The 26482-nt window shown below is 46.2% G+C and overlaps 1 protein-coding gene across 2 annotated transcripts in view; it reads left to right on the top strand.

The window, feature by feature from the left end:
- Positions 1-1235: 1235 nt before the first annotated feature.
- The window catches only part of MGAT3 (beta-1,4-mannosyl-glycoprotein 4-beta-N-acetylglucosaminyltransferase), a 50255-nt gene continuing 25008 nt past the window's right edge, over positions 1236-26482 (top strand). The window contains exon 1 of one of the 2 annotated variants that reach the window (XM_083400458.1): positions 1236-2384. The gene's annotated coding sequence lies outside the window, so the exon portion shown is untranslated. The remainder of the gene's footprint in view (positions 2385-26482) is intronic. The other variant, XR_014502346.1, reaches the window with a different exon arrangement.

Here is a 26482-nt window from a genome sequence, read left to right as displayed (position 1 = left end):
TCCTGGGAAGCAATTTAAAAATGGAATGAAAGGCCTTGGCCCTGAAAGGCAACATACAAATTCCTTTAATAAATGAACGAATGCATAGCTAAAAGTAATCAGTGACTCAATCAGTGGATGAATACAGCTTGAAAGGTCCTCATGTCTTTGTCCCTTGCCATGTCACAAGCCTTGCCCAAGAGGGACTTGTGTAACCGCACTGCCACATAGGATCCATAATTGCATTTGCTGGATTGCTGCATTTTCCCAGTGACAAAATAACCCAGTCTGAATGCTGGGGGAATATTAACTTGGCACAACAAATGTTCCACTTTGTAGGGAGGGGAATAATTTGTATCACCGGCAAAACAAAATGAACAACGGCTGCTAACCTGTGCATGATTACTTGCGAGTAAGATGCACAGAACTCTGGGGCTTGGTTCTGAATAGAAATGCTGATGATTGTGCTGACCTATACATTTATTGCCTAGAGGCAGTAACAGGGTAGCCTTTCCTTCTGCTTCATAGAGAGCAATTCTCTCTTTTTGAAGGGATATTGGAGGATAGTCCTGTGTCTGAAATCCTCCGCCCAGTCTAAGGCCAATCTATAGATCAAGATCCATCAGGAGGGAGAGCAGGGACCTTGAAAGGGGATCCATTGACAGCAAATTGAGCAGCCACACTGGTCAGATGTACTGAATGACTGCATCAATGTTTAAATTTGCATCCATACATATAAGTTAGTCAATGTAAATTTTAGGTAAATATGTGCCTTCCATTTCCTGTTCTTTGGTGATAGATAGGTAGCAAGGAGGGTTTGCTGGAAGGCTCCTAAAATGCGCCCCCCCCCCCCGCATCTGTCAGTCTGAACTATTTTTGCCACGGCCCTCTCCGGAACAGGGTGTCTGTTGTGCCCATTTTACAGACGGTGCCTTGAACGCGCAGCAGATTCAAATCCAGGCTCCGCCGGGTCCACTCCCAGCTGTCCGCTGCACCGTCCTGGCAGCTTTCCCTGCCCTTTCAGGTGCCTTGGTAAAAGGGCCTACTCCCCACCGCCCGCCCCCTTCGTTCCCGAGCTTGGCGCATTCCTTCGCCCAGCACAAGTGGTCGTGCCCAGTTCAGACACTCACCGAGCCCACCCCGCCGTCTCCTCCCCGCCCTCCCGCCGCTCCCACCCCTTCCCAACTCGGCTTCCAAACACAAGGCGTTCCTTTGTATTGCCTTCCATTGCAGAGGCAGAACAGGAGCGCCAGTGCACAAAAAGACACACACACACACAGCTCTTTAAGCTGCAAAAGCCGCCGCCAATTGCTAGGCGTATATTTCCACACTCAAATATCCGTCCCGGTTTTTTGTTTTTGTACTGTGAGGGGCGTCGGGTTAAGCTCGCTTTGAAGATGGTGGGGAGCCCACCCTCGACTCCTACCTAGATGCAAAAAAGAGAGAGCGCCTCTGGGGGTCACGATGATGCTCGGATGACTTAATCCCTCTCCTCCCGACGAGTCCTTTCTCTCCTCATTCCCTCCCCCGTCCGCTCCCTTCCCTACTTTGCGTCGGGGTAGGGGGCGGGATATTTTTAAACCGGAGGAGGGACGGGAAGGTGGGGAAGGAGCTGCGGCGATCTGGCTTGACGGGGGCAGAAGGAGGTTTTGGGGGGGGGGCTGAGACCTTCGGGGGCAGAGCGGCGGGCGGAAGGGGCACGGACGGACCCCCGCTCTCACGCGCGCAGGGCTTTTGAATGACTGCAGCAGCAGCAGCATAGAGACCTGCCAGGCGAGGCGAGGCGGGAGGGAAGGAGAGCAGCCCTCCCAACCTGATCTCTCTCTCCCCGTTAGCATCGGGCTCCCTCCTTTGGCGGCTCCGAGGAGGAGGAGGAGGCGGGGGAGGAGCCTCGGCCGCATTATTATTAGAACTATTAGTATTATTCTTGCGCGAGGAGGTGATTTCCTCCCCCCCCCCCACGCACACATTCCCTATTTCTGCCCGGATCCATCGCCTGCCCCGCCTGCCTCTCTCTCTCTCTCTCTCTCTCTCTCTCTCTCTCTCTCTCTCTGCGCCTTCATAATCACCACCATCTTCATCATCCTCCCCTCTCTTCATCCTGCGCTCCCTTCGCCTCCCTCTCTCTCTCTCCCCCCAAACCACGCTCCGCACCCCGGTGTGTGGGTCGCTCGCCTCCTCCCTCCCCTGCAGAGGCTGCTGCTGGAGGGGGGAAGGAGGAGGAGCAGGGAGGTGGAGGGCTTTCGCCCCGGCTGAGCCATGCCGGGGGGCGGCCACGGCTGCCGGAATCAGGGATGGGGCGAGAGGCTGCTGCGGAGTCCAGCATCTCCCCACCGGGGGCCCGCGAGGCAGAGGAGCCGCCGCCGCCGCTGCCGCCGCCGCTGCTGAAAAACAACGGGCGATGGGTAAGTGGGAGAAGTCCCCCCCCCTCACTGCCCCCCACCCGCCGCTACGCTCTCCTCTCCGGCCCTCCTTCCCCGCTGCCCCCCTTCCTATTTGCACTCCGAACCCCCCACTCCCCATCTCACTGCCACCCTTCCCTGCCCCATTCCACCCATCTTCCCTTTTGACGTGTGTTCCCATTCCACCCCACATCGCTCCTGACCCCAAGGGTCTCCCTTGCCACTTGTGCCTCCTCGCTTCGTCCCTCCCTCCCCCACCAGATCGTCAGATCTTTGTGTATGGTTTGTGTAGGGGGGGGGGGCTTCTTTAGAGGCACAATTATTTTAAGACTGTAGGGGTGCGGGAAGAGGTCACAATCAGTCCATTCTTTGAGTCAGGGAGCTAATGGTGTTCTGGGGACCAGACACTCTGCACCAGGAGGAAACTCCCAAGTGTTTTTGATCTTTCACTTGCCTTACTTCACTCTGAGCCTTAGAAATAATGGGGGGGGGGTTGCAGATGTGTGTGTGTGTATGTGTTGGGAGGGTAAAGGGTGGCAGGGAGCCTGCCGTCGCTCCCCCAATCTCTGCTGCTGCTTGTGATTGTAGTATGGGGAAAAGAGGGAACTGGGGGGGGGGGTTGGGTTTCCTTCTCCTCCTTAGCACTGTAGGGAAACGACCCACCTGTATCTGCAGGGATGGCTAAGACATGACCAGAGAGAAGATGCTGCCCCTTCTGAAAGACCATAACCCCAGCATCTCTCTCTCTGTCTGTCTCTGGAGGTGGGGGATGATGGGGATCTCCTGCATTGCAAAGCCAAGGCTAGATTACAAGCCCACTCTGCCTTTCCCACCCTACAAAGAGAAAGAGAGAGAGAGAGAGAGAGAGAGAGAGAGAGAGAGAGAGATACACCTCAAAGCAAGGCTGGGAACCTACAAGCGCAGGCACTGCAGCAACAGCCCATCTGCTGCCCAGCTCTCAATGCCAGGAGGGCACTGATGGTGTATTTGTGCCAAGCCTGCACCGTGCTATAGGCAGTAAATAAGGGGGGGGGGGGAGAGATGAGATAAAGAGAGGTGCGATTTGGAACACTTATTCTATAGAATAAGCACAGAGGTTTTCCTTTCCGATCCACTCCCTCAAGCATACTGCTCATTCTGTTGTTGATTTTAAATGATCCCTAGACTGGGTTGGTTACAGAAGCTGGGCTTCTCTCCCTTGGCTTATACACAGGGCCACTGGCAATGTCTGAAGATGCACAGCTAGACAGACAGAGCTCTGCCTCTCTGTATATTGTGGTGAAGGAGGGACCATCCGGTGCTGCTCCATCCCAGGGAGATGTGATTGTCTGCAGGAGCACAACAAAGGTGTTGTGGCGGGGAGGAAAGGAGCCTGTGCTGCAGATGTAAACCTACTTAGGCAGTATTATGGAAAGAAGGGGTGGGGAGAGCGAGCAGGAGGGATGGAAGAGAAAGAAGACTTGGACCCCCCACAGCTTTCCTTTCTCCAGGGATTTGTGGGTTCTACCTGCTGGGCTCTCCTCTTGGGCCACATAAAGCTGTCCTTTGGCACATTTTAAGGACCACTAAATAGATCAGGCAAGAGCAAATATTCCCCCAAAGTAGAATTTTCACAGTTAGGAAAGCTGTCCCCATCAGCAGCAAGGATAGCATAGCAGAGCTTTTTGCCTGTTGAAAGTTCTTCACACAAACCATCTCAGTAATATTTAGAACAACCCTGTTAGCTAGGCCAGTATTTTTATCCCCATATTTGGAGGTGGAAGGCCAGTAGTGGCTTGCCAAAGACAACCTGGTGAGTTTGAGTTAGATCTGAACCAGGGACACACTTGGCAATCATTTATAGGCTGCTTTTGCACATATGTACATCACATGAGTCAATGCACCATGGCTGGGAGTGGAATATATGAACTTGACTACACTGAAAAAGTATAGATTCTGAGTTGGAGCATTTTGTGATATAAATAACCATGTGTGGTGATAGATTGCAGCTGACTCTTTCACACATGCCAGTCATCACTTGATGTTGCAGTCATCATGGGATGAACTTGCATGTTGAGCTAGACCTTAGGCTGAGAGTGTTAGTTAACCAACAAATTTCCTGGAGGTTCAGATGCGTTTATGCCCCTCCGCAGTCACTGCTGAGAGTGGAAGGGGCTGAGTCATCTGTAAATCCCAAAATATACATACATTTCAGCAGAAACTGAATCATCCACAAGGATCACTACCTTCCTATACATAGGAGCACAGGAAGATGCATCCTACCAAGTCACACTGGCAATTGACCAAAAGGTTGGTGGTTGATGGCCACCCAGGGATGGTGGTGGGCAGGATTCCTGCATTGCAGAGGTTGGACTAGATGACCCTCAGGATCCCTTCCAACTCTACAATTCTCTGGTTCTGCATGCAATGATCTACCATTGACCTATGGCTCTTCCCTGACCTACACCCCCTCAACTCCCTATACAGCAGAGCTCAGATCACGAGGAATCACAAATATCAAGAAAAGCAGCCCATTCCCCCATTCCTTGGGACTGCTGTGCTTCTCCCTCCACACCAGCATTTTTTTTAATGGCACAAGCTTTAATGGACTACCACCCATGCCATCAGATTCATTATGTGCTAGTCCCACGCACATGCTAGAGTGGTGGGATTGTAAGCAGAAGAAGAAGTAAATGCAGGAAAGCAGAGAGGCAGTGATAATTACGTGATGAGCGGAGTGGCCACACATTCCCAAACAAATCCTTGTGTCACCTGGAAATTCTTCATTTAATTTTTCCTATTGATTTTCTCTTTTCCATCTACGTTATCTAATCCACCAAGCTCTAGTCACTATAATCTATAGTACCTTTCCCTTCCGCCTGCCCTGGATGGCAGGGCATGCCATAGGGTATGTGATCCATATGTGCTGCAAATCTGGGGTCAAATTTGACATCAACTAGGAACTGGGTGACATTTTTCCAGAAACTTGAAAATAGTACAATAGGGCTATCGCCGCCTGTTGGTACATGTGCTCTCTTTTTTTCTATCCCATTGGCCTTTGGTCCAGCAGAATTTGCATTGCTTGGAAAATCTGCTTTGCCTATAGTGGGATGGATTTTTTTAAAAAAAATATGCATGTTACTGTGGTTCTTCTGTACTTCATTCTGATTTCTGAAAGACTGTAGTCAGTACTCAGCCTGGATAGAAGAGGGGAACATAGGAAGCTGCCTTATATGAAGCCAAACCATTGAGCCACCCATCTCAGTGTTGTCTTCACAGACTGGCAGTGGCTCTTCAGAGTTTCATTGCAGGATTCTCTCCCAGCCTGACCTGGAGATGCTGGGATTGAACATGTGACCTTCTGCATGCAAAACAGATGCTCTACCACTGAGCTACGGCCCCTTTCCCTGAAGCCCCACCTCCAAAGATAAGTTCCATTCCAAATAGAGAAGTAAAAGTGGGGATAATCTGTGCAGCATTTGGTGAGACAACAGAGACAGGGGCATTAAAAAACAAACCAACCCTAGGTCTAGGAAGATGGCATTTCGTCTGTGTCTTTTGGAGGGGGGAAATGCCCAAATCTTCCCTTCCCTGATGCCCTTTGAGAATCCTTGAGTCTCTGCAGTGAAGTCTTGTTGTAAACAGTAGACTTGGACCGAAGCCTACAATTACCACAGGCTGTGGCAAAGCTCCCAGCCTAGTAGCCGGACCGACTGACTCAAGGTAGCTTTGCAGTAGAGACAGGAAGTTTGCTGCAGGTGTGACATCCTTTCCTGCTGGGGCGCTGTGCCAGAAATCTATATCCCTTGGTTTGGATTCTGCAAATATGCAGACGACCCAAAACTGGACGCAGAGTGCACCCAGCCAAATGCAGAGAGGGAACCTGACCAATTTTCCCTGCGGGTGCCAGCTCACATTAAGAAGGCCCTTTCCCAGATTGCTGTCCAAGCAGCTGCTTCTAATACCATCATGTTTCTTTGCGTCTGTGATGCCTGCTTGAAATGCCACCGTATCCCTCAAGCACTTTGAGCTGCTTCAGGGACATGCTATGGCCTCTTCCTTATAGAAAATATCAGGCAGGCAGACAGAGATGCAGCTGAAGAAATAGGTTTTTGTTGTATTGCATCCTAGGATTTATTTTGATATAAACACACACTATACTCATGAAAGACAACCAGGAGACTGGAAACTGAACACACCTTGTCATAAATCAGAGTCTCTTAGGTGTAATCATTTTCTATCCAGAGTTCATGTGCTTATCAAAGTGCTGGTTTAGGGTTGTTTTTCCATTTGTCCTTATTTGCTCCTTGTGCCTGTATTTTTGTGGGCATGCTTGCCTAGTAAGCTGAAAGTGGTGCATGCACATTACTATGGGATGTACACAAAGCATACAGAGTGGCCAGGGACTAGAAGACATTTTAGGGTTGCCAACTCTTTTCTGCACGGTTTCTATACCTATTTCAGCTTTGGGGGAAGCAAAATTTAGCTGGCGAATGGTTAGTGCATCTCCATGCTTTTCCTGCTGAATTTCTGTTTGCTGTTAAAGGCACAGGAGCCATGACAAAAAGAAATTTGGTAGCCATGAGAGAAACTCAGCAACAAATAATTTTAAAAGCTGGTGAAAGAAATTCTTTTTTGGGATTTTTTAAAAGAAAGGTTGGATAGATAGCCAATATAATATCACTTTCTCTGTTCCTTCTGAACCAGAAGAGGCAGCTGAGGTGTTAGAAAGGTGCTTGGGGGCTGTGATGGGCTGAATGTGGGCCAATAAGTTGAGGCCGAATCCTGAAAAGGCAGAGGTGTGTTTTGTCCCAAGTTCTCACACCCAGAAGGTGGGAAGACAGTCTGTTATGGATGGATTTGCATTGCTCTGGAAGGGCTGGTCTGTTGGTTGGGGGTGCTTCTGGATTCAACACGGTCACTGGAGGCTCAGGATACCTCAGGGGGGATAACAGTGCCTTTTTGCAGCTATAGCCAGCTAGAGCCTCTTTTGGACAACAATGATTTGTGCCCCATGCCCCACTTCCAGGCTGGATTATTGCAGTGCACACCTATGTGGGACTGCCATTGAATACAACATGGATTCAGCAAATGCCAGAGACACACCTCATTGCCCTGGACTTTGACACCTGAGATGTGTGTTTCCATCTTATTTTTGCAACTGTGAGCTGTTCTGAACTGTTCTTAACATTGTATGTTAATTGTTGTAACCTGTCCCGGGACCTTAGAGATTGAAGGGTAGGTCATAAATTAAAATAAAGTGGTAATAGTAATAATGATGATGATGATGATGATGATGATGTGTGAATCTATATCCAGAAAGTTTGCAGCTTGTTCTTGTAGGTGGGGGACTTTGTAAAAGCAGAACCTCCCTTTGTTTGATCCTTGGTCCATCACCCCCACTTGACTCTCCCCTAGCCCATCATGTAGCACGATCTCCCCCAGTCTGGTGCTTTCCAGCTGTTTGGGACTACCACTGACTGGGAACTAATGGGAGTAGTAAAACAGCTGAAGGGCACCAGGTTGTGGCAGGCTGAGGAAGGCCTCTTCCTCCTTTCTTATATTGTACCTTCTGGGCAGCCACTGCAACCGTTCTGTGGAGGACTTACACACTACCAGGCCCTCAGAAATGCTCCATGCTTCTATTCGCTCTTGACCTAAAAATGGCTAAATATGCATATTATCCAAGATCTACAGTTTTACTTATTTCACCGCATTGATACTGCTTAATTAAATAATAACAATCTCTTGAGCGGTTTACATAAAATAGTAGGAACGTCTGATATACTTGAACAGTTAAGGAGTGTGTATATAACCTGATTGCAGCTTATGCCATCTCTCTCTCTCTCTCTCTCTCTCTCTCTCTCTCTCTCACACACACACACACACACACACACACACAAACAGCTGTGTGTTAATCTTTTGGCTGGGGGATAAAACTCTGCACGGGGACAGAGGTCTTATCAAGCTGCCGCTGGATTTCCTGTCACAAGCTTTCTTAAGAACAACATCTTGAAGATTAAAAAAAGAAAGAAAGCCAGAATGGGCAGATTGGATGAAGGAATGGAGTCGGGGGGGGGGCAGGATAAGTGCCAGTGGGGACTACCCGCCCAGGAAATTCTCCTGTAAAAGCCCCATTGAAACAGACAGGGGCAATGGGCAGAGCTTCCCCAGAGGGCTGTGACTAACGGTTGCCAAGGCTGGCAAGGCTCGAGGTGGGGCCGCTCTCTCTGAAACGGGCTCTTTGTACATTGTTGGAATCTGTGACCCAGTGAGAATGGGATACGGTTTGAGGAGGAGGTGGCAGTGCTGAGGAAGCCTGGCACAGCCTGCAGCCATGCCAGGGTGGGTGGCCGGCCGGCCATTGCCTGGCATATCAAGCCCGGCTCATATCTCTGGGTCAGGTCATGTGCACCAAGGCTTACACTCACTGCGCATCGCCTGCGGTTGCACCCTGGTGGGTGTGGGCAGTGCTTTCTCCTCTTCCACCCTGCTGGGGGTGAGCACAAAGCAGGGGGAGAAGTACTTTCCGCTCAGTGTGCCACCAGGTTGGCAGGTGTGTGCTGTGAGTAGTCAAGCCATTCTGCTTTCCCCTTAAGGTTGTCATGAGAAGAATGGCTGCGGGACATTGTGTCCCCTGTTTGTTTGCTTTTTTTTTGTGGACATTTTCCAGCATACAATGCAATAAATAACAAACTAATCTAAATAAAAATTAAAAACAAAAGCAAAAAAGAGGGAGAGGGAGAGGGGAAGAAAATGCAAAGTCCCCTATCGGAGGTAGATCTTAACTCTTACCACAGATAAAGGTAAAGGTACCCCTGCCCGTACGGGCCAGTCTTGACAGACTCTAGGGTTGTCCGCCCATCTCACTCAAGAGGCCGGGGGCCAGCGCTGTCCGGAGACACTTCCGGGTCACGTGGCCAGCGTGACATCGCTGCTCTGGCGAGCCAGAGCCGCACACGGAAACACCGTTTACCTTCCCGCTAGTAAGCGGTCCCTATTTATCTACTTGCACCCGGGAGTGCTTTCGAACTGCTAGGTTGGCAGGCGCTGGGACCGAACAACGGGAGCACACCCCGCTGCGGGGATTCGAACCGCCGACCTTTCGATCGGCAAGCCCTAGGCACTGAGGCTTTTACCCACAGCGCCACCCGCGTCCCAAGCCTTACCACAGATAAAAGCTGGCAAATGCTCCCAGCTCTCGCCTGGGAGCTTCCCTTTCTTCTCCCAGCCCCCGCCCTGGGAGCTCTTCCCTTCCCTGCTTCTCAAACAGGGTCTTTCTCCTTCCATCCATCACCTTCCTCTGCATTCCCTCATTAACTCAGAGCATCAAGAAACAGAACGAAACATAAGGAAGAAGAAAGTGGATAGAAGAAGAAAGAAAAAGAGAAAACTCAGGAAATTTAAACCAGGCACAGCCTAGAAGGACACAGTCCTGACCCCAGTCCAGGTAACCATGCTGATGCCAGCATGGTGATCGCTTCAGTCTAAGGTCCTGATCAAGCAGATTAATTGTGTATTGGCTTGAATCCAAGATAAAATTGACTAGTGGAGTTGCACTAATGGAGACAAGCCCTCAGGTTCTCATACGGGCCGTAGGTCAGTGGTAGAGCGTCGGCTCTGCATGCCAAAGGTCCCAGGTTCAATGCCCTGCAGTTCCAAGTAGGGCTGTGAAAGAGCCCAGACTGAAACCCTGGAGAGCTGCTGCCAGTCAGTGTAGGTGGACCAATGGTCTAGCCCAGTATAAGGCAGCTCCCTGTATTCACCCAGGACATAGAGCTGTAGGTTCTGAGGTGTCTCTAGACTGGCCTTTCTCAACTTTCCCAGCTGTAGTTGGACTACATCTCCCATCATTCCTAGCCAGCATGGCCAGCGCTCAGGGATGATGTGAGTTGTAGTTCAACAACATCTGGGGACCCAAAGTTGAGAAAGGCTGCTCTAGACCATTCATTCCCAAACTGGGAGAATTGCAGTTGTGCTGTGAAAATTAAGGGAATTAGGTTACAATCCTATGCTCACTTTCTTGGGAGTCAGACAGAGGGGCTAACTCCTGAGTAAACATGCAGAGCCTTGTACTGTTCAGAAAAAGCTCCTGTGAGTCTGAAGTACCTATCCAAGAAGGAGGCTACCTGTTGCCTCTCTGATGAGTCACTGCAGAATTACCTACTCCTTGGAGGAGAAAGCTTCTTGGGCCTTGCACCTGCCTGTCAGAAGGAACACCCAGAATAATGACTCACCCAGAAACACGTGTGCGTCCTCTGTGCACAAATAATTCTTGCCCTAAAAGAAAACATTTTCAAGTGTAACCTCTTAATGTTGTAAGAGGAGTTGATCTCTTAACTGTCATCCAGTGTGCATACATGCATGTGCTTGTGTGTGCCTCTGTATAAATTAACGGAATTGTAGAGTCAGAAGGGACCCTGAGCATCATCTAATCCAATCCCCTGCAGCAGTGGAGCGTATTTTTATGGTGCTTGGGGCACATGTGTGTGCCAGGGGGGCATGCGCAGAGCACGGAGGATGAATGGAGCCTGCTGCACACCAGCCCTTGCCACCCACGTAGTGACACCAGCCCCAAACCACTTTGCAAGGTTGGAATGATGCCAGCCTCGCAAAGTGGCACAGGCCCTGCTTTGCAAGGCTAGGATCTGGGGAGGATGGAGTGAAAAGGATGCCATGCAGCCTTCCATCCCAGCCCCTCAAGGGCAAGGCTGGGATCAAAGGGTGCTTGGCATTCTTCTCACGCCACCCTCCTTGAGCCACGTTGTGATGCTGAGATCTGATCAGATCCCAGCCTTGCAAAGTGGCATAGGGCTGACTCGGCCGGGTGGGTGGTGCAAGTTGCGCCCCCCCCAAATGTACCCAGGGCGAGCACCCTGAGAGTCCCCCACCCCATGCTACGCCCCTGCCCTGCAGTGCTGGTGTGTGTGCATAAATCAGCCTACTGTAGAAAGGTATGGTATGCATTTGTTGCTCCACCCACTTTTGCCTGAGCCCCACCCACCACTGGCCTATGGCCCCTGGAAGATTGCCCGGAATGGGATGTGGCCCTCAGGCTGAAAGATGTTCCTCACCCCTGATCTACACTGACTGCCAGCTGCTCTCTAGACTTTTGGGCAGGAGTCTGTCCCAGCCCTACGTGGAGGTGCCAGGGATTTTCCCTGGGACTTTCTGCAAGCAAGACAAGTGCTTTAACCTCTGAGCACCAGCCCTTCCCCAATGTGCCACCTTCGTTCTCCACGTCTACGGAAGTATTGCTTCTGGTATATACTCTGTTCCTCATGTCCAAAGAAACACTTCCCAGTGTGTGAAACGTACAGCCTCCATAAGCAGCTTCATTTGCCAGCTTAATATTATCCGCTGCAGCAATGCTGATTGTTGCTCTAAGGACAACACGTGTATAGTTCATTTTAGAGTATTTCTCTAGGAAAGTGCATCAGAATAAGCAACCCCGTTAATTGATGTGAAATAGCTAAGGCGGCTAACAAAATCAAAAGAGCATTTAAAAAGGAAGTCATCAGTTTAAAATGGCATTTAAAGCATAACATAAACCTCCTATACCTGACTTCTGCTGCATACAAACTTTACCTTTAAAGCACGTCCCCGGCCCAACCGAAGTATCCTGGAAACTGTAGTTTGCTAAGGGTGCTGGGAATTGTAGCTCTGTGAGGGTTAACTCACCATTCCCAGAATTCATTGGGGGGTTCTTTAAACGTATGGTGTGGGCAGTCTCCATCTCCTAAGCAGCAGATGAGATGTCATGCCTGGATTATCTCATGTCTACTTGAGACTGCAGGTCGGAGCTCACACGATTGAATGGTTCTCCATCCAAAGAAGTCCTAAAACTAAATGTCTGGTAGAAGGATGCTAGCCTAAGCCTAAGCCTTCTTCCAGCAATATTCTTTTTCTGTAAGCACAAAATCCTTTTTCTTCATCATGTCATCAGCACCCTATCATGTGAACTCCCAGTTGTATGCCAAAGTCATAAACAGGTTTGTGAAAAGTAAATAGCCCTTCGAATGATGCCTCTCCCTGGCTGTTGTGGCCTTTCTGAAAATATAAAGCTCAAAACCTGATGCCAGCGACCTTTGGACTCCTGATTCATTAGGGCTCACCTGAAAGTTATGGCTGCTGTAGGTTTCATAATGACAGCAAATGTTTAACATACACAGAAAGGAGCCTGCAGTATAGATACGCTGTCTAAAATGTCTTTAAAGTCAACAAACTTTTTATGTTGGCTTCAGCCTTGCTGGTAAGGATACTAAACAAATAACTGAAAATGAACAATATGAGGAAAGCAGCGCATCTCAAAGGGAGAGGAACTCGGAGAATAATAAGCAATTAGCCCAAAGACAGACATCATCATGGCAGAGATTGCTTTAAAATAAACTTCTATTGTTATAACTATTGTTATAACCTGGAAGCTATTGTTATAACTTGGAAGGCAGAAATCCATGCCAACCTGCCGCAACTCACCCAGATATCTACCAGGAGATCCAAGGATAACTTCAGCCTGCTCCTGATTGACAAGAGTTCTCTGCTTGCTGTCTCACCCTGCCCCCCTCTAGACCAGCCCTACCATTAGTCAAAAAGTGGGCAGTGGCCTGTCCTGGGACCCCTAAACTAGCCTGCTGATCCGGTAATGCTATCCTGGACAGTGTTTAGGTTAGTTGTAGGTTCCAGCAGGTCCAACAGATCATGGGGTGGCAAAATCCCACACAGTGGTGACCCTGTGGGTGCCCTGCCATCTCTTGCTGCTGCTGGGGTTGTGGGGGGGCCGTGGCTTTTGCCAATGTCTCATGAAATCTTGTGGAACTCGTGAGAGATCTCAGGAGATCTTGTTGGAAGCCACGACTCCAGAAAGTTTCCAGTTTGGTTGGCTTCTGTATGTTGCTTGGTTAGGGTGTGCCATCTTTTCCTTTGCCTCAGGCAGCAAATTGTCCCACACAGTTGGCAGTAGAGCAGGTGATCCTGTAGAATTTCCCAATAGCAGCCTGAAGGCTACATAATTTTCTTGTCTTGTCTCTCTCCTTCCCTATTAGCCTTTAGACACGAGTGAGAACTACCTTCAGATATCTTTTAGGGGTGAATGATGAGTGACATACTGATTACTGAATCTCTCATGGGTAATCAGTTGCTGGGTTTTCTGCTATTTTCTGTTAGCTGTTCATCTAGTTGGTTGTAATTTCATCTTTATTATTATTTTGTTATCTTTATTACCTTTACTATTAAGTTGTTGTTGTTGTTGTTGTTGTAAAAGTTTTGCTTTAATCTGCCTTGTGGACTTGGTAAAATGGGGAATAGATATCTTAAAGAAATATAAGACTTGGAAAACAAGTAATTATACAACCTTTAGAAGACATCTGAAGGCAGCCCTTTAGGGGAAGCTTTTTAATGCTTAATGTTTTATTATGTTTTACATATGTTGGAAGCTGCCCAGAGTGTCTGGGGAAACTCAGGCAGATGGGTGGGGTATGAATAATAAAATTATTATTATTATTATTATGGAATAAGGTAAAGGTAAAGGACCCCTGACCATTAGGTCCAGTCGTGACCGACTCTGGGGTTGCGGCGCTCATCTTGCTTTATTGGCCGAGGGAGCCGGCATACAGCTTCTGGGTCATGTGGCCAGCATGACTAAGCCGCTTCTGGCGAACCAGAGCAGCGCACGGAAACGCCGTTTACCTTCCCGCCAGAGCGGTACCTATTTACTTGCACTTTGACGTGCTTTCAAACTGCTAGGTTGGCAGGAGCAGGGACCAAGCAATGGGAACTCACCCCCTTGGGGATTCGAACCACCGACCTTCTGATCGGCAAGCCCTAGGCTCTGTGGTTTAACCCACAGCGCCACCCACGTCCCTATTTTCACTGAAGTAATGTTGGAGGGTATGCAAATGTATTTTAGGAGCTGAGTGAACAAATAAATGACTGCAAGCCTGATAATGTCTACTCAGAGGTAAGTCTCATTGAATTCAGTGGGCCTTACTCTCAGTCAGATAAGCAAGTTTAGGACTGTCACCTATGGTAGTTTTGAAGCATGGTAATTATCACGCTGAGGCAAGGAAAGTGGGTGCAGAAGAACTTGGGCATTCTTGGCAATGCTCTTAAGTATACACTCCACTTCTTTAGGGAATGCAAAGCAATTAGCAAGCACTGGGGGAGGAAGCGTAATTAGCTAAGGAATCTCACGTTTGTGGCCAATTTGCATTAATCAGCCCCAGGTGGGAAGGAAGTAGCACTACCACCATTTCACAGAATGGGAAACAGAGGCTCTGCAGGATGTAATTTACTCTTCTGAAGAATACCAGAAGGGACCAACATCCAGTCTACTAACAGTGTAACGCTATATGTGTCTGTTTAGAAGTATGTCCCATTGATTCCTGAGACATACAGTACTCCCAACTAGGTGGGGAAAGGAGTGTAGCCAGGGGTTTCTGGGTAATGGCTCAATCAAAGAAGTAGAAAAGCAGCTTCTCAGTAGGTAAGAAGTGGGTTTGTTCCACTTTAACCTCTCTACTGTTTTTATTTCTTTTTGTTTCTGCTCTTATCCATTCCTGTATCTTCCCAGAGTTTTGTTTCTTGATCAATGCAGCCTTACTTACATTAAGAAATTAATTATACCCTAACAGTGAAACCTATGGGCCATGTTATTGAGGGAAATTAATCTGCAGTGAGGATCCTCTTCCTGTATTTTTAAAACATGTTTATATACCATATATTTATTCAATAAAAACGTAAGAAAAGAAATAAGCTCCAATTGAGGGGGGGGGGGGGATACAACTGAATAAAAATAACAAAAAAAAAAAGAGAGTACAAATTTGGGTGGTTGTGTTTCTTGGGAATAATAATTAGTAGTGTTGGAGGATAGCAAATGTTCCCTTTTAAAGATTTGTTTTGCTTGCAAGTATCAGTCTTATGTTATTCACAGTTGAGGCTGATGGGTGCATTTTTGACTATTGTAAAGTCTTTCCAGGTATAGGACTGAAGTTGCTGTATACCCTTTGCTTCATAGTAGTCCCTATTGACTTCAGTGCTGCCTTTTACTGCCCCATCTAGTTCAGTACCGTCCACGCCAGTTGAAAATTGCAGAGGGTCTTGGCAGAACACTTAATGGTTTGTGTGCCTGTTGTAGCATTTGTAATGTACTACGCTAAATGCTGTGTGGTTTTAACTGTATTTTTATTTCTCATGTTGTGCTGAAGGGTGGGGATATTCCTTATTTCTTGGCGTCAACAGATTGCCACCATTAAAAACAAATATATTAAAACTGAACCTCTTGATCCTAGCCTCCCATTAACTTTTTTAGATAAAAGATGACAGCAGCTTATTAATGAGTTTACCCAACAACAGTTAAGCAGCAGCTGGGTGTAACTACCATGTACAGTACAGACCTATTAGAAAAGGGTTTTTTGCTATCCTCCTACTCCTATGACTTCAGGTTTGTTCTTCTCACCTTTGTTCCCATTTATTGGATATCTTTCTCACTGCTTCCTTTCAAATGCCTCTTCCCCATATCACTTCTGATCCATTCTGTTCACCTTCCCGGAGGACCTCCAGGTTCTAAGAATGACTAGCAGCCGCCGCACCAACTGTTCTTCACAGACATGTCTCAGGCCATCTGAATGAAGCTCACAGACTCCAATCCCTGGCCTACACTGACTGGCAACAGACAGTAAGAGTGCATGGAGGCATGGGCTGCAAGATCTGAAAGCACTTGCAATGCAATCCTGTGCATTGACTTAAGAGCAGCCCCATTGAACTTACTGGCACAATTCCCAATAAAACTGCAAAGGGATAGGGAGCTCAGGGGGCGGGGGAAGCAATGCAGAATGTCAAGCCCTCTTTAGTACTTGCATTTGTAGAAATGCAACTTTTGAAACAAGAACTCTCGCTCTCTCCCCTATTAGCATATATGGAAGCAAACGCCATTTATTTATGGCATTTATGCTGCCCTACAACCAGAACTAATGGGTAGCTTACAATACAAATAATAAAGCACAAAAACACAAATGCAGCATAAAATTAAGCATCAGAGATTAAACCAATGGATTAAAACCAATAAGAACTGAAATTCACCAACAGTGCATCTTAGAAACACTTAAAAAAAAATTTTTTTTAAAGATGGGGAGTATTTTCTTGGTGCCAGAACAAATACAGAACCTCCCGGCGGAGGATATTCCGTCACTAGAGGTGCCACCTTCCATCAAGATGGCTCTGTCTCTCACTTCTTTCTGCCACGCCTTGCTGGGTAGGCAGTGCCCTCTAAAGATGACATTTTGGCTTCAGTGGAATTTCAAGTAATGTACTTAGACTCTCAGCCAAGAAAGTGATTTTGCAATTTGCTTTTATTCAGAGTTAGGTGTGCTTAAGCCTCATTAAATTGACGGTGTTAGGTGCACCTATCTCTCCACATGCGCCCAGACTTCTAGAAATAGGTTTTGCTGAAATGAGTGGGATGGACTTATGGTACCCATGAATATGTTTGGGACTGGAGAAGGTTCACCTGGGGTACACCTGTTGTTAATTTTTAAAAACAAACAAAACCGCAGTGTTAGAGACACTCCTTTAAGTGGCCACCCTGCATAAAATCTCTTGCTAGTCTGCAATCTTCCTTGTGTAATTGCTATGTAGGTTTTAGTTACAGTAAGATAGTTATCGTAGCACTAAGAATAATTAGAATGGAACTGAAAACAAGGCTATGAAAACAACTGTCTTGCAAACACTGATGCCTTGAGAAGCCTGTTTCTCCTTGTGCAATAGTGGAGGGTATTGAGTTTCTCTCCATTTGGGCACTAGATCTGCTTCAAACCTATATACTGCACTTAATACCACTTTAACTTCATGGTTTTCCCCATGAGTAGGGAACCCTACTCTTCGATACTGCTAATTTTTAGAGATTCCTTGCCCATCAGACAGAACAATGATGCTGTTGCTTCCTAGGAAGAGGTTGTTGCTAAAACTGACTTACATCTGTGATTGTGGATTGAGGTGTTCAGGACTGGTGAGTGTAGGATTATTGGGATCAAGAAAGGGTGAAACTTTGGGCTTGGACTGAGCTGAGTGCAACTTCAGGTGCACTGATGTGCCAGACACTTGTAAACCACATGGGAATTAATGATCTTTGCTAATCCTAATGGCAGACTAGTACATGAGCAGAATCAGGACAGGTAGCATACGGTTCATAATAATACAATAGACACTGCACAAAACCCCTGTCTTAATCAGTGACCTCCCTTTTCTGGCTTAGCACTATAGTACTGAAAAGAGGTGCCAGTTCTCTGAAGCCAGAAACAAAAGGGGAAGAACCTCTTAGGGAGAGGCAGAGGCTGGCAAGAGAGAGAGAGATAGAGCCTGTTGCACTTTATTTAAAATAAATAAATGAAAAGCAGAAAACGAGATTACCCTTGTTCTGGTCCTTTAACATGAGAAGTAACCGAACAATTTAACCCCTGTGTTGCAAACAATAGTCAGTAATACCCAAGGCAACACGATGACCAAATACAATGATACGATATCAATATACGCTCTTTATATAATATGAAATATATGAAAACACATAAACAGAAAACTTACGAATCTCTGAAAGTCACAAAATATGCACCCTAAATGGATTTTCTTGAAAACATAAAACCAGATAACCATAAGTCTTATAAGTCTCTGAAAGTCTTTAAAGACTATGCAAGTCTCTGAAAGAAGCAATGTATCAGATTCTTAGCTGGTGAAAACAGGCTGTAAAGCTTTGTTTATGGCATCCAACACTGCTGAAGTAGTTCACAAACAGACGTTGTGAACAGTGATTCCGGATATACCCACTATTTCGTGGAATTCTTCTTCAGCTCAGCAGAAGGATACACAAATGCTTCATAAACCCATCTATATGGTGAAGTATAACAACAATTGCGGGACACGGGTGGTGCTGTGGGTAAAACCTCAGCACCTAGGACTTGCCGATCGCATGGTCGGCGGTTCGAATCCCCGCGGCGGGGTGCGCTCCTGTTGTTCGGTCCCAGTGCCTGCCAACCTAGCAGTTCGAAAGCACCCCCGGGTGCAAGCAGATAAATAGGGACCGCTTACCAGCGGGAAGGTAAACGGCGTTCCGTGTGCTGCACTGGCTCGCCAGATGCAGCTTGTCACGCTGGCCACATGACCCGGAAGTGTCTGCGGACAGCGCTGGCTCCCGGCCTATAGAGTGAGATGAGCGCACAACCCTAGAGTCTGGCAAGACTGGCCCGTACGGGCAGGGGTACCTTTACCTTTACCTATAACAACAATTGCTATGGAGCAGTGGTCATAAAGTTATGCCCAGTGACTACATAACTGAAGATGCCATAAACAAAGCTTTACAGCCTGTTTTCACCAGATAAGAATCCGATACATTGCTTCTTTCAGAGACTTGCATAGTCTTTAACATGAGAAGGCAGATTAAGAAAAACCTGGAAGATCCAGTTCGCATTTAAAGGTGAGTCTATATTATTTTCACTTTCCAAAATGATACATGAAATGAAACACAGAGCCATCTTTCAAAATTTGCAATTCTATAAATTTTGTAGTGCAGCTCTCCAGTCAATGACATGTACAATAGTGCATATACAGAGGTGAAGTCTGCATTAAAATACATACAAGGGTGAAAATACCACACCAAAATGCAATATATATGGGGAAATAGCTTTCCAAAAATGAGTCTACAGTCATACCTCGGGTTGAATACGCTTTGAGTTGAGCGCATTCAAGTTGCGCTCCGCGGCAACCCAGAAGTAACGGAGCGCGTTACTTCCGGGTTTTGCCGCTTGCGCAGACGCTCAAAATGACGTCAAGTGCATGTGCAGAAGCGGCAAAAAGCGATGCGTGCGTGCGCAGACGTGCTGTCACTAGTTACGTTTGCTTCTAGATGCGAACAGGGCTCCAGAACGGATCCCATTCGTATCTAGAGGTACCACTGTATTTGGAGAAATTCTCACTTAATGCTAATTAGTTTTCATGAAGGTTTTTTTTTTTTTTTTAATGCAAACAGATGTGAAAATATGAAGAACTGAAATTAAGAATAAAAATAAGAAACAGAGAGAAACCAAAATTGACGCATCCCTGCTAGTGAGAGAGGAAACAGACCAAGCACATTCTGGCTGGGGTTACGTTGGACATACGAGAACTACTTAAAGGGGTAGCCCTTTGGGGAAAGACAGGATGCTCTGCGTTGACTATTTGCCCAGCACAAAAGAGCAATGTAGGCATCGCCATAAAGGAGGCTAATTACGAAGGTCAGGCCGGTTCAGGGATAGAGTCAATCTTTTATGCCCCAGAGGAAGTAGAGTGAAGCAATGTACAGTTATCAATTAACAATGTTGTTACATATTCCTCTTCCTTTCTTCTTCACTCAAAATATCTGGATCGGCAGAGATTGGGAACAGTTTTTTGGGTGGGAGAGATGCTGTCAGTTTGTGGTAGAAATGTGAGGAGGTTTATTCTCTTCTGCAATGTGTGAACTGGGCCTTGTGCAACCTAGGTGGGTGATGTCTTATCTCGAATACCTGGCATAGTTATTTTGTCTTCTTTCAATGAGACTGAGAAGAGATATGATAGCCGTCTTAAACTATCTAAAGCGCTATCACTTGGAGGAGGGAACCAGCTTGCTTTTTCCTGCTCCAGAGGGTAGGACCTGAACCAATGGCTTCAGGAATAACATTAGGAATAACTTGCTGATGGTAAGAGCTGTTTGACAGTGGAACGGACTCCCTGGGGAGGTTGTAGGCTCTCCTTCCTTAGAGGTTCTTAAGCAGAGATTGGGTGGCCATCTGTCATGTATGATCCAGTTGAAATTCCTGCATTGTAGGGAGTGTGACTAAATGAGCCTTGGGGGTCCCTTGCAACTCTACAATTCTGTGATCCTGTGTGTGTTGCTTCCATCATCCTAAACTGAAGCGCTAGGAGAGAGTCTAAAGAGAGATGTTTGCTACAATCCAATGTTCAAATAACATGTGAATCTGGTGGGGAAATGTGTCAATTGTAGTTTTTCACTTTTCCAGTCTTTCTTCAGTTTTTGCACATTTCCACATCAGTTTGCAAATTATTTTTAAAGACCTAATGGAACTTCACCAGCAAATTTCTCCTAATATGTTTGTATGTACCGTAATTTTGCAGAACATACACATTTTGGCAAAGCAATTTCCCCCAATATAATGCAATTTTATGTTATGTTTGCTAATATATTCATTTTTGTGCACACTTTACTGCATCATGTGCGTTGTTGTACACATTGCTGCTTAGCAAAATTTGGGGAAGTGCAAATTTGGAAGGATGGCTGTTTCGGGTCCTGAATTGCTTCAGAAAGTGCAGATTAAGCAGCTTCACCTTTAAAGGTGAATTGAAGCAAATCTCTCTGCCATTCCTACTTTGAGCATGATTTTTTTTTTCTTTTTTCTTTTTTTAGTATTACAGGCTTGTGGCTAGCCATGTCTCTTTGCAGCTGCAGTAGCTCCTTGATTGTAACGGGGGGGGGGGGGGGCAACAGGATCTTTTTTAAACCCTTTGCCATATGGCCATTCCTCACTGCTTACTGGCCCTGTTGTCATTTTTTAAAAGTCTTTTTGTTTCATGAGTGCACGATCCAAATGAATCCTGCTTTCCCACCAGTTCCTGCCATTGTTTTGTGGCCACACCTGCATTTGGAACGGCCAGGAGAGCTATAGGATGGCTTTTGCATTATTAAACAAGCTTGTGCATCATTTATAGGCTATTTGTGCAGTGGAACAGCATCTCCTGGTTTCCTGTAAATACTGGAGCTAGTGCTATTTGGTTCTGGTGATTTATATCTCAGCAGCTGAAATCAGAGTGGCTTTACAGCCTCTTTGCATTTTCTCCCTTCTCCCCATTCCTTTGCCTGGTAGATGCTCTTCAAAGAATTCCCTTGCTGGCTGGGGCTGATGGGTGTTGTGGTCCACAACATCTGGAAGCCACCAGACCGGTGGAGACTGGGCTGGTGGCTTGCAGACAAGCTAGGTGTACTGGCTGTGCAGTGGTTCAGACTGGCTGGTTTAGGACTTTGTTTTGGCACAGTGGGACCACACATTTCCTGTCAACAGCTGAAGGGCATTTGCACATCTAAAATTAAGTAGTGAACCCACTCTCGGGAGATGCAGTTGGCTTGAGGCTTGGTGCGTACATTTCACCACAAGTTTTCTGAAGCACAGATGTTTTTAAGCCACTAAAAGACTAGTTTGCTGGCCATAGAAATGTGGTGTTTTTTCACTTCCTGTAATGTATGAAATGGCCTCTGGGTACACTGCAGCAAAATATCAGCATGCCGTGAGACAAAAGGCTGCTTCCATTCTAGATTCCTTTTCCTGAGTGCTGCTGAGGCATTGCTTTCCCTCAATTAGCTGCAAGCCGAATTAAAATGGAAGGTTCCACACAAGCACTGGATAAAGCGCCCAGTTGTCCAGCAGGGCCCTTCCTTATGGCCAAACTCCTTCTGTATTAATTCCCGAGTAAGTCCCATTCAGCAAAGGTTTCCAGTAATGCTTATTAAAGCTTCTCCCCTTGTAGAGCTGGCCTGATTTCCTTCTCAATGACTGTAGGAGGAGGATTAGTGATATCCTATCCCCACAGTTTCAGTTTCTGTTCCTGCATGAGGGGAGGGCATAATTTCTAGTTTCTTTCCCCCCATCTTCTTTTTTGCTATTAAAAGTTGAGAGGACACTAGTAATTGAAGCCCCCCCCCTCCATCTTGTGAGAACAGAAACTGAAATGGGTCGATTGAGAGGCCACAAAAGGGTCAATTACTGTGCTATTATCTATCATAAATTCCCCATTTGCATTCATAAGGAAGCAATAAAATGGGCTTAAAACAGGTGCTTAAAAAGAGCACTTGGAAAACTTTTTCACCTTTAATTATTTAAGTGATGCTGTGGAAAAATAGAAACATAGTATCTAATATAATTTATGTTGATTTGGTAAGCTCTGTAAATGTTGCTGCTCCATTGTTGTAACTCCAGCCTTTTTCAGATCTGTCAAAAGGGCTAACAAGACAGGACTGTAGCACTTACGCAACTACGCTGTGTGAATGTTATGTTTGAAATTCCTTTGCTTAAGTATGTCCACCCTTGGTATCAGTGGCAGAGTGTTCTGGTAGACTGAAATGTTCTGAAGGTTTGACATGTTCTCCTTTCTCAGTCTGTCTTGTTCAGTATTCTCTAAACTGCCTGACAGCGGCTCTCCAGGATTTCAGAAAAAAGTGTTTTCCCCCAGCCCTGCTTGGAGATGCTGGGGTTTGAACCTTTGGCTTCCTGCATGTTCTCTTCTTCTGAGCTATGGCTCCTGCCCTTGTAAGGCAGGTTCTGGTATAAGGCGCTGCAGGCTTCCAAGGTTGTAGGGTGTCTATTGTCTCCAGAAAGTAGTTTGTGCTTAATGCTGCACAGACTCTGTGTTCTTTTGGAAACACTTCTCAAATCCCAACGGTGAAGTTACTGCATCACGGGCAGCACACTGTGAACAAAATCTGAACACAGCATTTCCTGCCACTAAAACTGCACTTCCACATCCCTGCCTGAAGGGTGGTGGCGCATGACAGCTTGAAGCCCACCCTGTAATGAGGCTGATCTTGAGTATGGAAATTAGCCACATTAACAGTAGATCCCTCTTCAAAGGAAACTCCAAGAATTGTGGATCTGTGAGGGGAATAGGGGCCTCCTAACAACTCTTAGCTACCTTACCGAACTACAGCTCCCAGAATTCTTTGGGGGAAGCCACAACTGTTTAAGGTGGTAACAGAGTGTTTTCAATGTATGGTGTGAACGTGATCCTAGTCCTCCTGGCTTTCTCGCCACCTACTATTAGGAGGTTATATCTGAGGTCAAAAACATACATCTCTAGAGGAGGCAATTCTGAGAAATGTCCAAATTTGGTGTGCTGAGAATGTCGATTCAGGGGAATCTTTGCCAAATCTGCACTCGGCTTGAATCATAATGGATGATACTTCTATCATAGTTCAAAGACCCTCAGTCTATATCCCCCCTTTTTCTCTGAAATAACTGAGAGGTTTCTTAAAACTCAGAGCCTAAGCCTTGCTTGTGAGTTTAATATGCTACAAAATGTTTGCTTTAGGTTTAGCAATTGTAAAACCGGGTTTGGGGGTATGTTGTGCCAGTCACTACTGTGCAGAATCTATTAACTAGCTAGCTTCTACAGAACTTTAATCCTATTGGTTAGGGTCCTCTAGCTGCAAGGCCATTATTTGCAAGGAGATGGATATCGCCCAAGCAGAAATCTACTAGGTGGGCAGTACATCCTCTTTTAAGTCAACTCATCAGACTTTGTTGGTTACATATGTGGCAGCCCAGGGAGGGAGGGAATTTTTTGCAAATCTCAAATGGTGAGTTTATCTACATGGGTTTTTTTTCTAATTCCTGTCTTGCTTCCTAATCTTGATAAGGACCCTTTTACTAAAAATTACGAACAGTTCCCATATATGAACTATTATACATAGAATGATGTATACATATCCACTCCTGGCTTCCTAAAATAACCAGCACACCATACAACAACATGTATAACTGTGTGAGTGGGTGGAATTGTGCTGGAGAAATATAGTACAGCATGAAGCTTTAGACACCCCCCCCCCATTTAATTTTGCACATAATTAGTTGGGCTTTTAAACAACCACAACAATGCACAAGCAGCTTGGACATAAATTGGCATATTACACAAGAAGCAGTGATGTGAGCGAAACACAGTCTGATCAGAACCTCCACATTCCATGTATAAATAAATCCATTTAAAACAGATTCCATCGCCATCCCTAGTGTGGGGTATTTCATTATTTCTCCCATTGGCTAACGGCATGATTCTTAAAAATGCGCGTGGGGTGTGTGTGTGTTAATTTTATAGAATTGCTGGGGATGAGGTGATTTGCTGGGTCTTGCCAGAGCTCAGGAGGAGGAAATGGAGAACAAAAGAAGGCTGGAAAAATAAATAAGGCCACTTCTTGGATCAAGTGAATCTCCCTCGAGCAAAAGTAATGCATACTGGAAGGGGCTTTGCTCCCCTGCTACCTTTGGATTGTGATTAGAGGAAAGGGTGGGGGTAGAGGAAGAGAAAGAGACACCCCCTTAGATTAAAGTGTGGAGTCAGGTTTCCCCCTGTCTGTGTGTGTAGTGAGTGGGAGGGGGGTTCAGAGAGAGAGCGACAGGGAATGCTTTTTGCATAGGATTGGCTTATCCCCAAACATTCATTGAAGCAGAGAAGGAGCCAAGTTGGGACCCGTGCAGACAGAAAGGGAGGGGGGATGAGAGGGAAGGGGAGGTGGAGTGACTGCTCTATTCCAAAACAGTAATAGAGCTGCTACTGTGGGAAAGTGATCCTGCTGCCAAACCTCAAGTGACCAGGGTATGTGTGTGTTTGCTGCCGCCGCCCCCCCCCCAGCAGTGATCCTGTCATTTGTGCTTTGCAGTGCCTTCCTCTTTCTGAGCCCCTCTTTCCAGAAACCTGCCCCACAGAAAAGCCATCCATTAAGAAAATTGCTTTGCTTTCTAAAGGCCAATTTTAAAACACCCCTCCCGTCCGCAAAGGTGCTTTGTAACCGTAGCAAAATTACAGGAGCTCCTTCAAGGCTACTTGATCTAGGAAATCATTGAAACTGTTGAAACTCTGCATCATTATGCCCTTTAAAATGTCTTTGCGCCTCATTCCACTGCCCCCCTCCCCCAAGTCAGACTCCTTTTGTGACTTTTGGGTGGTTACGTCCCAATTATCCCAAAGAAAGTTGCTACAGCAGCAATACTGAAGTGGCCTGATCTGGTTGGACACAGCAGAACCCATTAAAGCCAAGTTGGTTTCCTCATTTGAAAAACAAGCACTAAAGTATCTTTATGGGCATTCATTGGGAAGTAGGGGTTAAACAAGGACAGATAACTTCCTGCTTTGTCTTTAAGAACAGCTTTTTTAAAATGTTGTATCTGGCCCGGAGGATTAGTCTTCAAAACACAACTAAACATTCCGTACCAAAACGAAGATATATGGCCTCATTAAGTCCATAGACCAGTCCATCAAATGCAAAGTGAAAAATAAAAGGGCATAAACATGGAGTTCTTCAGAGAAGAAACAGCAGTAAAAGAAGGATGTGTTTTCAGCCTGAACTGACCTGCCAGGGCGACATAATCCAATCAAAGACTGACTCTCTGTTAATATGACAAAGGAGAATTTTACAAGAGAGAACCGGTTTGTGTTTAGATGTCTGTGCACAGAAGGAAGTGACTGGATGGGACCAACTCCACTTTGATCAAACAAAAATGTATCTTTTTCAAGGAAGAAATAAAGAAGGTGGAGAATTGTAGCAGAAAAATAGTGGGGGTAATAGGGAGTTAAGCATCCCTGCCCTCTGTTTCTCCACTTCACATCATCCAAAGCGGCTTTTCTCTAGAGCAGTAAGAGAGAACCTGTAGCCCCTGTTGTACTGCAACTCCCATCAACCCCAACCTGCTTGGCCCAATGGTCAGGGATCATGGGAGTTGTAGTCCAACACATCCAGAAAACCATAGAAGAAGCAGCCATCACGATTTTTAATACACATTTGCATGTAATGTGTTGTTCTTTGTCCATTGTTACCTTTGTTAGTCAAACAGTTTTGGAGTTACTTCTGGGCAGTCAGCTAAAACTGAAGAAAGGCAGGCCTGTTGGTGACTTCATTCTGGAAGGAGGTTTATTTATATACAGTGGTACCTTGGTTTAAGAACAGCTTAGTTTATGAACAACTTGGATTAAGAATGCTGCAAACCAAAAGGTGTTTTGGTTTGTGAACTTTGCCTTGGAAGCAGAACGTGTTTCGCTTCCTGTTGAGTGTGTTCCATTTGTAAATTGAGTCCCCTGCTGCTATGGGAAAGCATGCCTTGGTTTAAGAACGCTTTGGTTCAAGAACGGACTTCCGGAACAGATTAAGTTTGTAGACCAAGGTACCACTGTATTCTTTTTGGCTTGGGGTAGAGGTGGAGTTCAGAACCCAGTCTCTTAGTGTGCAGAAACATAATAGAACTACATATGGTTGTGTTGCTAGTGTAGAATGAATTTGACATTTAACCTGTATGTTCTTAAGAATCATTTCATTGCACTGGAAACATGTAGTTGCCACTTGTACA

The sequence above is a fragment of the Podarcis tiliguerta genome (assembly GCF_965153285.1).
Source record: "Podarcis tiliguerta genome assembly, chromosome: 10".
Classification (NCBI taxonomy): domain Eukaryota; kingdom Metazoa; phylum Chordata; class Lepidosauria; order Squamata; family Lacertidae; genus Podarcis; species Podarcis tiliguerta.
This window is presented reverse-complemented; position numbering and strand designations above follow the sequence as displayed.